The sequence below is a fragment of the Cervus elaphus genome, chromosome 1, assembly GCF_910594005.1.
Source record: "Cervus elaphus chromosome 1, mCerEla1.1, whole genome shotgun sequence".
NCBI lineage: Eukaryota > Metazoa > Chordata > Mammalia > Artiodactyla > Cervidae > Cervus > Cervus elaphus.
Window position 1 is genome coordinate 79,913,439 of NC_057815.1, and position 12,084 is coordinate 79,925,522.

Genomic DNA, 12,084 nt, shown 5'->3' on the forward strand with positions numbered 1-12,084 from the left:
CAAGATCTGGAGGTCAGGATTATTCATTCATTGAACAAATATTTGTTGTATACCTACTGTGTGCCAGAGGACTTCCCCAGTGGCTCAGAGGTAAAGAATCCGCCGCAATTCAGGAACCGCAGGAGACACAGGTTCCGTCCCTGAGTGGGGAAAATCCCCTAGAGGAGGGCACGGCAACCCACTCCAGTATTCTTATCTGGAGAATCCCATGGACAGAGGAGCCTGGTGGGGTACAGTCCATGGGGTCGTAAAGAGTCAGACAGGACTGAAGCAACCTAGCATGCTGTGCCAGACACGTCTAGATGCTGGAAATCCAGTAAGGGTCAAAATGAGTAAAAATCTCTGCCCCTCTGGAGTGTATCTCTCTCCTTGAGGTAAGAGATACTCAATAAACAAAATAAAAGATACAAAGATTGTTACATGGTGGTCCCACACTCCTAGGAAAGGACTGATTATTCTATAGTCATGGTACAAGTTTCCACCAGAAATAGTTTTCAACCTGTCTAATCCATCAATGACAATTCTATACCTGATGAATTGATGAGTGAGAAGTCACTTCAATGAACACAACTCTGAAAGCCAGGCTATTAGTGACGGTCATCATGGCATGGAAGGCAGCCAACTGCTGGTGGACTGCCTTCTGTGAACATGCTTCCAAGGTTGACATCAACCTGTCCTGCCTCTAAAACCAACCCAACCCCAAATACACTCTTCCCAACAATCCATAAAAGACCAGCAGTTTGCTTTGCCTAGAGAAATTTGCATGATCAGTATGGCTCTTCCTTTGCCTAAGAAATATTTTCAGGACTTCCCTGGTGGCCTAGTGGTTAAGAATCTGCCTGCAAATGCAGGGGACACAGGTTTTATCCCTGGTCCAGGAAGATCCCACATGCCACGGGGCAACTAGGCCCATGTGCTGCAACTACTGAGCCTGAGACCACGAACCTCAACAAGAGAAGCAACATCAATGAGAAGCCCACGTGCCACAACTAAAGAAAACTGTGCACATCAACGAAGACCCAGCACAGCCAAAAGTAAATAAATAAGAAATATTTTCAGATTTTGAGCAGTGGTTTTCTCCTTTGATAAGTCTGGAGGTTCCAATGAAATTATTTTGAAAGTCCTCAATCCAACAGATTCACGCACCTGGTCCTTTGTGCCCAAGGGTAGTGACTCTATAGACTCCCCTGATGCATGCCATTAAAATGTCTTTGCTGAATTTATTATCTCGGGATTTGTAACCAAATGGTTCTTGAACAAGAAAATTAGGTCTCAGTCATCACATAATGAGAACTATTTTGGAGCTGTACCATTTGGTGAATATTTTTGCCATTAATCTGCTTATTCTTTTCCTGCTTGCTTTGCTTTTGATTCTGTTTGACTGTTTCTAAGGAGGCAGGCCATGGACCTGGTGCCAGAATTGGGCTTCCCATGTGGCGCTAGTGATGTAAGGGATGTAAGAGATGCGGGTTCGATCCCTGGGTCAGGAAGATCCCCTGGAGGAGGCCATGGCAACCCACTCCAGTATTCTTACCTGGAAAATCCCATGGACAGAGGAACCTGGCAGGCCACAGTCCATGGGGTCACAGAGTCGGATACGACTGGAGCAACTTAGCATGACTACTTGTAAAGTCTTGTCGTGTGTGTCTTTGTTTTGACTTGGATTGACTGGCGTCTGTTGAGTACATAAAGAAGGCTCCATGGGGAGAGTTGGAGGCATAGGCTTCAATTCAATTCACAGCAGTCCTGAGGACTGTAAGCTGGAGGTTCGGAGACCAGCAAACAGTTCATGCAAAAGTCATGCATTAAATTCTGCTCTGGGTCCCCTTCAAAATTTTATGAGGATACTCCCCATCTTATCAATTTGTAAAAGAAGGTCACTTTGCTCAGTCTATTCTAAGGTCAATAATTCTTGGGTTATTGATTATCTCACCCCTCCCTAACATGTTCTTGGTTGGGGCATCTGAAAAAAACATTCATAAACACATATACTTTTTGACAAATCATAGTGGTTGGTCTCTTTGTCATGGGTTTGGCTATGTCAAAGCCTCAACGTCCTCTTGGCAGAATTCCTACTCCTCAAATGAATTTGCATTTAATTAGGTAAATGGCAAAACATTTTTCTTCTTGGTGTATTAGTTTGTGAGGACTGCCATAACAAAGTATCACAGACTAGGCTGTTTAAACTACAGAAATTTATTTTCCCGCAACTCTGGAAGCTTGAAGTTCAAGACCAAGGTGTCAGCAAGTTTGGTTTCTTCTAAGACCTCTCTCCTTGGCCTGTAGTGAACTGTTGTCTCTCTGGGTCTTCACATGGCCTTCCCTCTGTGTCTGTGTTCTAACCTCTTCTTCTTAGAAAAGATAAAAATACCAGAGAAGGGCCCAGCCTAATTATCTCATTTAAAGGAAGGGGGATCGGGATGGGGAATACATGTAAATCCATGGCTGATTCATGTCAATGTATGACAAAAACCACTACAATGTTGTAAAGTAATTAGCCTCCAACTAATAAAAATAAATGAGGAAAAAAAATAAAAAAATAAAAATAAACTTAATCACCTCTTTAAAAACCCTGTCTCTGAATACAATCACACTTTGAGGTACTGAGAGCTAAGACTTCAACAGATGATTTTTATGGGGACACAATCCAGCCCACAAAACTTGGAATAATTGACCGTTTGAAGAAAGTTTGGCATGTCAAAGTGAGGGAATTAACGCATTTAATAACCGTTTTAGAAAATTATGAGAAAATATATTAAAACTTCAACAGTCAGCATCTTTGTATGGGCACAGATGGTTCCTAGACTTACTGTGGAGATCATTTCATAATGCATGTCTGTATCATGTAGTATATCTAAAACTCACATAATACTACACATCAGCTACATTTCAATTTTAAAAATTCAATAATCAATTTCTTTGATTGATACGCTAAGGAGTCAAAACAAAACACTGACTCTAAAAGTCTGTCTCGAAGCCTTTCTATTTCACTCCTGTCCAAGCTCTCAGAGTTTTCTGCTCTTTACTTCATTCTTTCAACTTCATGGTCCCCACTCACTTAGGTCCCTCTCTTTCTTCTGCTCTTTCTCCTGACTTTCTAAGTGAGTTTGTCTCAGGAAAAGCACAATAACATTGCAAAATATCCCCTTAAAACTACTAGACCAGAAGGCACATCTATAGCAGCTGAAATTTAACCACGGTCTAGGGCTAAATTGAAGGCTATAATTATAGTATTTTTGTAAACCTCAGAAAGACAGAAATTTGCTGTAGAATTTAGGATTTTGCTAGACCAATTGTTCTGGGCTATCAGATATTTACCAGCTGGTTTACTTAATTGTTAGTCCCCCGGTGAGGGAATAATACTGAAACTAGCAGCGGAGGTGAGATAAAGAGAGAAACTAAAGAATCCAACTATGCCACAATTTTTTTCAAAGGCCCTGAATGGGCAAGAAAAATAAGAAAGTACTAAAATATGGTCATTTGAGAAGTCTTTTCCTTAGAGGCAGTGGTATGCTGGTATATATTTAACCACCAGCTCTCAACCTGGAAGCAAAGCCATGAACTACGGCATTTGTATATTTCATGGTATAATTTACTTCACTGGTAGCTTAGATGGTAAAGCGTCCGCCTACAATGCAGGAGACCTGGGTTCGATCCCTGGGTCAGGAAGATCCTCTGGAGAAGGAAATGGCAACCCACTCCAGTATTCTGGCCTGGAGAATCCCCTGGACGGGGAGACTGGGTCTCAAAGAGTTGGACACGACTAAGGGACTTCACTTTGGTATAAATACTCCCACCCTGGCCAATTCCAAGAGAACAACATGACATGATCAAATGCAGTACTGAGTAAGGAGGCTTTCAAGAGCCAGTGCAAGACTCCATTGCTTCAGGGAGGTTTGGCTAGATTTGCAAACAAAATTATACATCAACAGGGACTCCAGGAAACCTCCAACGATATTCTGGGATAGACCTACAATCAAGGTCAAGGGAATCTATTTTCTTTTTTAATGTCTTCTGATGTAAAAAACTACCGCACAATTGCACTCATCTCACATGCTAGTAAAGTAATGCTTAAAATTCTCCAAGCCAGGCTTAAGCAATACATGAACCATAAACTTCCAGATATTCAAGCTGGTTTTAGAAAAGGCAGAGGAACCAGAGATTAAATTGCCAACACCTGATGGATCATCGAAAAAGTAAGAGAGTTCCAGAAAAACATATATTTCTGCTTTATTGACTATGCCGAAGCCTTTGACTGGGTAGATCACAATAAACTGTGGAAAATTCTGAAAAAGATGGGAATACCAGACCACCTAACCTGCCTCTTGAGAAACCTGTATGCAGGTCAGGAAGCAACAGTTAGAACTGGACATGGAACAACAGACTGGTTCCAAATAGGAAAAGGAGTATGTCAAGGCTATATATTGTCACCCTGCTTATTTAACTTATATGCAGAGTACATCATGAGAAATGCTGGGCTGGAGAAAGCACAAGCTGGAATCAAGATTGCCGGGAGAAATATCAACAACCTCAGATATGCAGATGACACCACCCTTATGGCAGAAAGTGAAGAACTAAAGAGCCTCTTGATGAAAGTGAAAGAGGAGAGTGAAAAAGTTGGCTTAAAGCTCAACATTCAGAAAACTAAGATGATGGCATCTGGTCCCCATCACTTCATGGCAGATAGATGGGGAAACAGTGGAAATAGTTGCTGACTTTATTTTTCTGGGCTCCAAAATCACTGCAGATGGTGACTGCAGCCATGAAATTAAAAGACGCTTCCGCCTTGGAAGAAAAGTTATGACCAACTTAGACAGCATATTAAAAAGCAGAGACATTACTTTGCCAAAAAAGATCCATCTAGTCAAGGCTATGGTTTTTCCAGTGGTCACGTATGGATGTGAGAGGTGGACTGTGAAGAAAGCTGAGCACCAAAGAATTGATGCTTTTGAACTGTGGTGTTGGAGAAGACTCTTGAGAGTCCCTTGGACTGCAAGGAGATCCAACCAGTCCATCCTAAAGGAGATCAGTCCTGGGTGTTCATTGGAAGGACTGATGCTGAAGCTGAAACTCCAATACTTTGGCCACCTGATGCGAAGAGTTGACTCATCTGAAAAGACCCTGATGCTGGGAAAGATTGAGGGCCGGAGGAGAAGGGGATGACAGAGGGTGAGATGGTTGGATGGCATCATCGACTCGATGGACATGGGTTTGGGTGGTCTCCGGGAGCTGGTGATAGACAGGGAGGCCTGGTGCGCTGCAGTTCAAGGGGTCGCAAAGAGTCAGACACAACTGAGCAACTGAACTGAACTGAACTGACCTAAAAAATAAGGGAACTGGAAAACAATAAATGAGAATGAATTGCCAATTGAGACATTTTTCAACAAATAATCCTGTAGAAATACATAAGTTAAAAATAGAAACAAACATCTGACTTTCTGGCTTAACCTGCTGGTCCAGAGTCCAAAAAGCACTCTGTGCACTCAGAATGCAGAGCTTGCTAAAAGGACCGCCTGTAGGTGTTGCAAACATCAGAAGTATGAATGCCCCACAATGCACAGAAAATGAAGAGCAGCTTTCCAAAATCTGTCCAGTGGTGCCTCTTGAGCAGACATCAATAGACAACAAGTCCCCTCCCCGCCTTCCTTCCTCTAAACTCCACATATAGCACATAGCTGTTGTTTTTGTCTACCTTGGTAGCTCTGGAGTCTTTTCATGTGGTTTAAGTGAAGTTGACCTCAGCTCTGTCCCCCTCCTTCTTCAGACTAGCAGGTGACTCAGAGGTGGCTGATCAGAACTCTGGCCCCTAGGTTCAATGACAGGCAAGCGACTCAATCTGTGACCTTGATCTCCAGAATTTTCAGGGAAGACGGTATCTCTTTAGTGGAGTTAAGCCGGTTGCTAAGCTAGTAAATGGATGCATTTCTCCTTATACCTGGGCTTGCCCTGGGGAGGCTCACCCGTGTCTGTGCCTCTGCTTCTGCTTCCTGCATTATTTTCCCCTTCTCCCTCTTCTCACAACCTCATGGATGCTGCTTTCTTCATGGCCACTGGTGCTTCCTCATTCTTGCCATTGCCTTGTGCGTCTCTCTACTTCTCCCTATTTCATGCCGTGAAGCAAAGACTATGTCCATCTCATGTATTACTGTGGACCCAGTGCCTAGAATTCCTTTAGAATAAGGAATGATTATTGCCTTTCTCTGAGTCTTCCTTTCAAACTACCTGGGTCACAGCATCTAATAGGGCTGAGCCCCAGGCATCACTCTGGTCCAGGCTATTATGGCCAGTGTCTAGCAGGGCCACGAGCAGGTAATTAAAGGCATCTTGAAAGATGGAAGTGTAACTTGTTCAGTGCAAACCAGCTATGACGGGCAGATTCTGACATGGCTCCAGTGATCGCTGCCTCCAGGTATTCATGCCCTTGTGTAATCTTCTCCCCTTGAGTGTTGGCTGGGGCTTGGTTGCTCCTAACCAAGAGAATACAGTAAAAGTGATTAGGTTATCAAAGATTTTGTGACTTTTGCCTTGCTGCTATTCTCCCTCTGTATCTCTAATACGCCTGTCCTGTTGGAAAGGACCGTCTATCAAGGGAGTGTTGACCTTCAGCCAACACCTGGAAACTGATTGCTATCACTGGTCATGTGAGCTGAGAAGTGTATCCATCCCAGCAAAGCCTTCGGATTAGACCACAGCTGACGCCAGGATTTCCGTCTTCTAAGAGATCCTGAGGCAGAGGACCCAGTGAATCAGCTCCTAAACTTCAGACCTACACAGGTTGTAGCATAATAAATGTTTTAAGTTCAAGGATAAGTCACTGATGCAGTGTTACATAACTGTCCTCAAGCCAAATGCTTTTTCATCTCAATGCCATTTCTACCATTACTTCCTGTGTGTGTGTGTGAGTGTGTGAGTGGTTCAGTCATGTCCAGCTCTTTGCAACCTCATGGACTATAGCCCGCCAGGCTCCCCTGTCCATGGGATTCTCCAGGCAAGAAGACTGGAGTCGGTTGCCATTTCCTCCTCCAGGGGGACCTTCCTGACCCAGGGATCAAACCCGGGTCTCTCACATTTCAGGTAGATTCTTTACCGTCTGAGCCACCAGGGAAAACCACCATTATTTCTTATTTGTTGCCCCTTTCTTAATTCTGGTCCTCCTGGGCTGGGCATTTGCAGTGCTGTGTTTCAAAGGCCAGAGGCAGTGGAAGGAGACTGGCTGTCCACTGAAGACCTCCCAGCTTGGGTCCATATCCAAGGAGACGGCACCTCCCAGGGCCCCAGCAGCGGTGCTGGGAGCTGCAGCTTCAGTGCCCAGGGTCAGTGACACTAACCTCGAGAAGAGGCCTGGGGCCAGCAGACGCCAATGGCAGTGAATGGATGGCTTACGTTGGGGCCGAGTCCTCCTTCCTTCCCAGAGAATGGTTTATATCTTGGCTTGAGATGCCCACAGGAGCCCCACGTTCTGCTCTGGGCCTCTGAAGCAAACAGGAGCCGCCCGTGGGTTAGAAGACTTTGGCTGCTCTTTTTGGTAGCTTCCCAGGCTCCTATTAGTGCTCAAGTGATCCCTGCCACTCAGAGCCCAAGAGACTTGACCCCAGAGCCCTGTGATTCTCAGCCAGAGCCAGGACACGGATGTGTCCAACCAGGGGCAGGGCAGAGGCCAAGCCTCTTCCTGTTCTTCCCCAGATCGGCCGTCTCCTTGGGGACACTACACACCCAGCTGAGACCTCAAACAGGAGACAGAGAAAGAAGTCCTGTTGCAAGAATGCCTCTACAGCTTCCATCCAGTAGACCATCTATCTGGCTCCTCAGCGGGGAAACCAATTACAAAGGAGTCATTGCTTCTGTCCTCCCTAGGCTGCTGGGTGAGTGGGTGACAGGACACGATGCTTCTGCCTCAGCACCTTCCGTGGGGGCCTTTATGGTTTGAGGGTCCTCTCCCCCTTTGACCTCTGCGCTGCAGGGCCAGTGAGCCTGGTGGGGCTGTAGAATCTGTGCCCACGCTGTGCTCATTTGGTAGGGCAGAGTCCCAGGGTGGGTTTCTGGCCATCTCTGGTGGGCAGTTCTGAGAGCAGAGAAGTCCAATCTGAGAACCACTTTCCTCCTGCGGGCACACATGCCTAAGTGACCGAGGAGGTGCTCCAGGGGCAGGTTGGAGTGATGGGAAGAACAGAGGCCCTGGGGCCAGGCAAGTCTGGGACTGAATCCAGCCCAAGTCACCTGCAGCGTGACTTCAAGTCAATTACACACCCTCCCAACCTCAGCATCCCCATGTGTAATCAGGCATTAATTTATTCACAATGCACCAGTCCTCACTTTGAAAGTCCTATCTAGAGAATTCTCTAGGGAGCCAGTGGTTAAAACTCCAAGCTTTCACTGCTAAGGGTCCAGGTTCGATCCCTGGTCGGAGAGCTAAGATCCCATAAGAAAGGCCCGTCAAGACATGAACTAGGGTAAGGCAAACAGGACACCTGTCTTGGGCACATAATTTAAGAGGGTGTCATTTTGTTTATTGTTTCCTTTGCTGTGCAAAGGCTTTTGAGTTTAATTAGGTTCCATTTGTTTATTTTTGTTTTATTTCCATCATCCTAGGAGATGACTTGGAAAAGGTATTGCTGTGATTTATGTCGAGTGCCCCTGGAGCACCGGAACAGTGCCCCAGGCCACAAGAACACTGGAGGGGGTTGCCCTGCCCTCCTCCAGGGGATCCTCCCAATCCAGGGATAGAACCTGTGTCCCTTATGTCTCCTGCATTGGCAGACGGGTTCTTTACCCTGTTCCAGCTGGGGAACCCTTTTCCTGACATGTGAAGCAGCACAATAAAGAGAATGATGATAACAACACTATCTCCATCAGGCTTCCCTGGTGGCTCAGGCAGTAAAGCGGCTGCCTGCAATGCAGGAGACTCAGGTTCGATCCCTGGGTTGGGAAGATCCCCTGGAGAAGGAAATGGCAACCCACTCCAGTATTCTTGCCTGGAAATTTCCATGAGCCTGGTAGGGTCCATGGGGTCGCAAAGAGTCGGACACGACCGAGCCACTTCACTTCACTTCACATCTCCACCAAAGGGTGGATGGAACACAGGACGCCTGACACTAAGTGCTCACTCATAGTAGTTGTCGTTATAACATCATTGAACATACTTTGGAATCAACACAGAAAACTCGCTTGGCTGGGCTGAGGATAAAACCCGCCGATGTTTTGTGGCTGGCTGTGCGCTGCCTTTGTGAGCCCTCCAGATAGGCTGTGTCTGCCGGGCTCTCTGCTTCATCAGACACACAGCTGGCCTGGGAGCTGCCTGAATGAAGCCGCCTTTACTGCTGCGTCTGCTGCCATCTGGATATCAGAGGGCGCACGAGAAGGGGCTGGTTGCCGCGGCAGGAACAGCTGGGGTGGACAGCCCAGAGAGGCCTGAGCTGCAATCTGTTGGCTGCACACTCTTTGGGGGTGCATGGTTTGGGGCAAGGGATAAAATAGCACCTCTGGGGTACAGCCAGCCACTTCCAGCCGTGGCATGCCGGAAGCATGGGCTTTGGCCCAGTTCTGATGGCTTCATTGTCCAGTTTGAGAGCTTGACAATGAGAGCTGGAAAGCTCAGGGTGCAGGGGACCCCAACAGGACAAGGCATGACATTCACCATTGGGGGTGGACTTTTTCCTTCTGGTGCTTCGGATGTCAGGAATTCAGGGGTGTTCCGTCAGGCGTTCCCACTCAAGCTATCTCGTGAGGGCACAGTCAGATATTGGCCATCACTGCAACATCTGAAGGCCCCAGTAGGGCTGGAGGGTCTGTGTCCAGGATGGTGCACTCTTGGGGCTGTTGGCCTGAGGCCTCAGCTCCTTTCCAAGACACCAAAGAGGAAGCTGTGATGCCTTCACACACTGCCACTTCCACCATATAAATGTCATAGTCACACAGGTCAGCCCTGATTCAGTGCAGGAGGGAACTCAACAAGGGTAAGACTATCAGGAGGCAAGGATCAGTAGGGGCCACATGCCAGGTAGGACAGCATCAAATGATGCCTGCATGTGATTAGCACTCAACAAACATCACTTATTTTCATTACTAACTGAATGATCAATAAGCTCTAGCTTGGAGGACTTCCCTGGTGGTCCACGGGTTAAGACTGTGCTTCCAATGCAGGTGCTCAGGTTCGATCTCTGGTTGGGGAACTAAGATGACACATGCCTCCCAGTGCGGCCAAAAGAGAGAGAGAAAAAAGATAAAAAGGAAATCTCTAGCTTGGAGCTCTAGCTCCTCCATCATCTTACTGTTCTTCACTCATTCCCCAGCAGCTCTCCCAGGTGGGATCTAACTGAATAGCATCTGAGTAGCTAGCTGTGTGCTGTGTCCTGGGTTCCCATCCGGGTCCCTTGGTATCCCTGGGATAGAAATACTGTGAGAAACATGGGGAGATGCTACGAGCCAGGGGAAAGCGGGTTGATAAATAATAAATTCTTAAATGGGGGTGTCACATGGAATAGGACTTATTCATGTTGATGATCTTGGGTGAGAGCAGAAAGTGGGTGGGTGTAAAGAGCAGAAAGTCAGGAATGAGACTGCCTGGAGCAAATTCTCATTTTTACTGGCTGTGTGACCTTGGGCGAGTTACTTAACTTTGCTGGAACCCAGTTTTCTTATCTGTCACGAATGGAAATAATGATAGTTCTTACTTCACAAGGCGGTTAGAATATTAAATGGGTGAATTCAACATTCTAAGCATCTAAAAGGCTCAGAATAGTGCCTGGCTTGTAATAAATATTCAGAAAGATGAGCTATTATTATTCCTCCTTCTCAAATCATCCAGAGATGGAAGTCAAGGAGGAGATAAAGAAACAAGGAAATAAAAAGATGTGTGGCCCCTGACTCAACAATTCCAAGGCAGACAGTGAAAGACACGCTCAGTCATGTTTGACTCCTTGCGACCCTACGGACTATAGCTCGCCAGGCTCCTCTGTCCATGGGATTCTCCAGGCAAGAATACTGGAGTGGATAGCCATTCTCTTCTCCAGGGGAATCTTCCCGACCCAGGGATCAAACCCAGGTCTCCTGTATTGCAGGCAGATTCTTTGCCGCCCGAACCACAAGAGAAGCCCAAGGCAGAGCTGGTGTTAAATGTCACGTTCCGACAAGGACTTTCCCCCAGACTCTCTAGCTCGGTTGAGAGTGTGGTCACATGGGGTAAGCTTGACCCAGACTGTGTCTGTGATGCTGTGAATGACCGAGCCAGGTTACCCTGGGAGCTGCCCAACACGAGCCTCAGCTGACTTCGTCTCGGGAGCTCTGTTCTCCCTCCCCTGATGTGGCTGTCTGTCTTTGTCTCCCTTCCCTGGCTCCTTTTGTTTGGGGCAGACAAGCTCAGGAGCTCCTTACCGGATCTTGCCTTCCTTTGATGGGTGAGCAGCAAGGGAGGTGGGGCTGGGGCTGAGGAGGCTGACTGGAGGCAGATAGAGTGAGGCGGGGAGCAGGAAGGTAGAGGAAATCAAAGGCCCCACATCAAAGGCAAGAGGAACGATCAGCAGAGGATTCTCCGTCCTCTGAGACCCGATCTGCGCTCTAATTCACGCATCTTAGTTAAATTTCAGGAACTGAGGGGTTGCCGGAGCTCCTGCCTACAATGAAGCTTGTTGAAAGGATTCAGGAATGTGACCAAGATACAGCTCCCGTGGGTGGAGCTCTGCAGAGAGGGGAGGTCAGGTTCTGGAAGGAGGGACACATCATTGGAAACGATGAGGTTCAGGCTCTCCCGGAGCGAGGCTTCCAGGGGAGGAGACAGACAACAGGAAGCAAGATCATTTCAGCAAGTGTGACAGGAGACAAAGGGAGCACCGTGCAAGGTGCCCGCGGCTGCCTTGTTCTAGGCTGTCAAGGAGGCCTCTCTGAGCAGCTCATGTTTGGACTGAGCCCTGAGCAACCACGCGTGGATCTAGGGGCATAGCATTCCAGGGAAGAGCTAGCGCAGAGGGCTTAAGCAGAAAGAGGCTGAACACGGTTGAGGATGATTTGGTCCGGGGAAGGGGTGAGCAGGGCTGCAGCAGAGTGAACACAGGAGAGGGGCCCCCCGGGGAGGGGGTGGGGCTTCAGGGC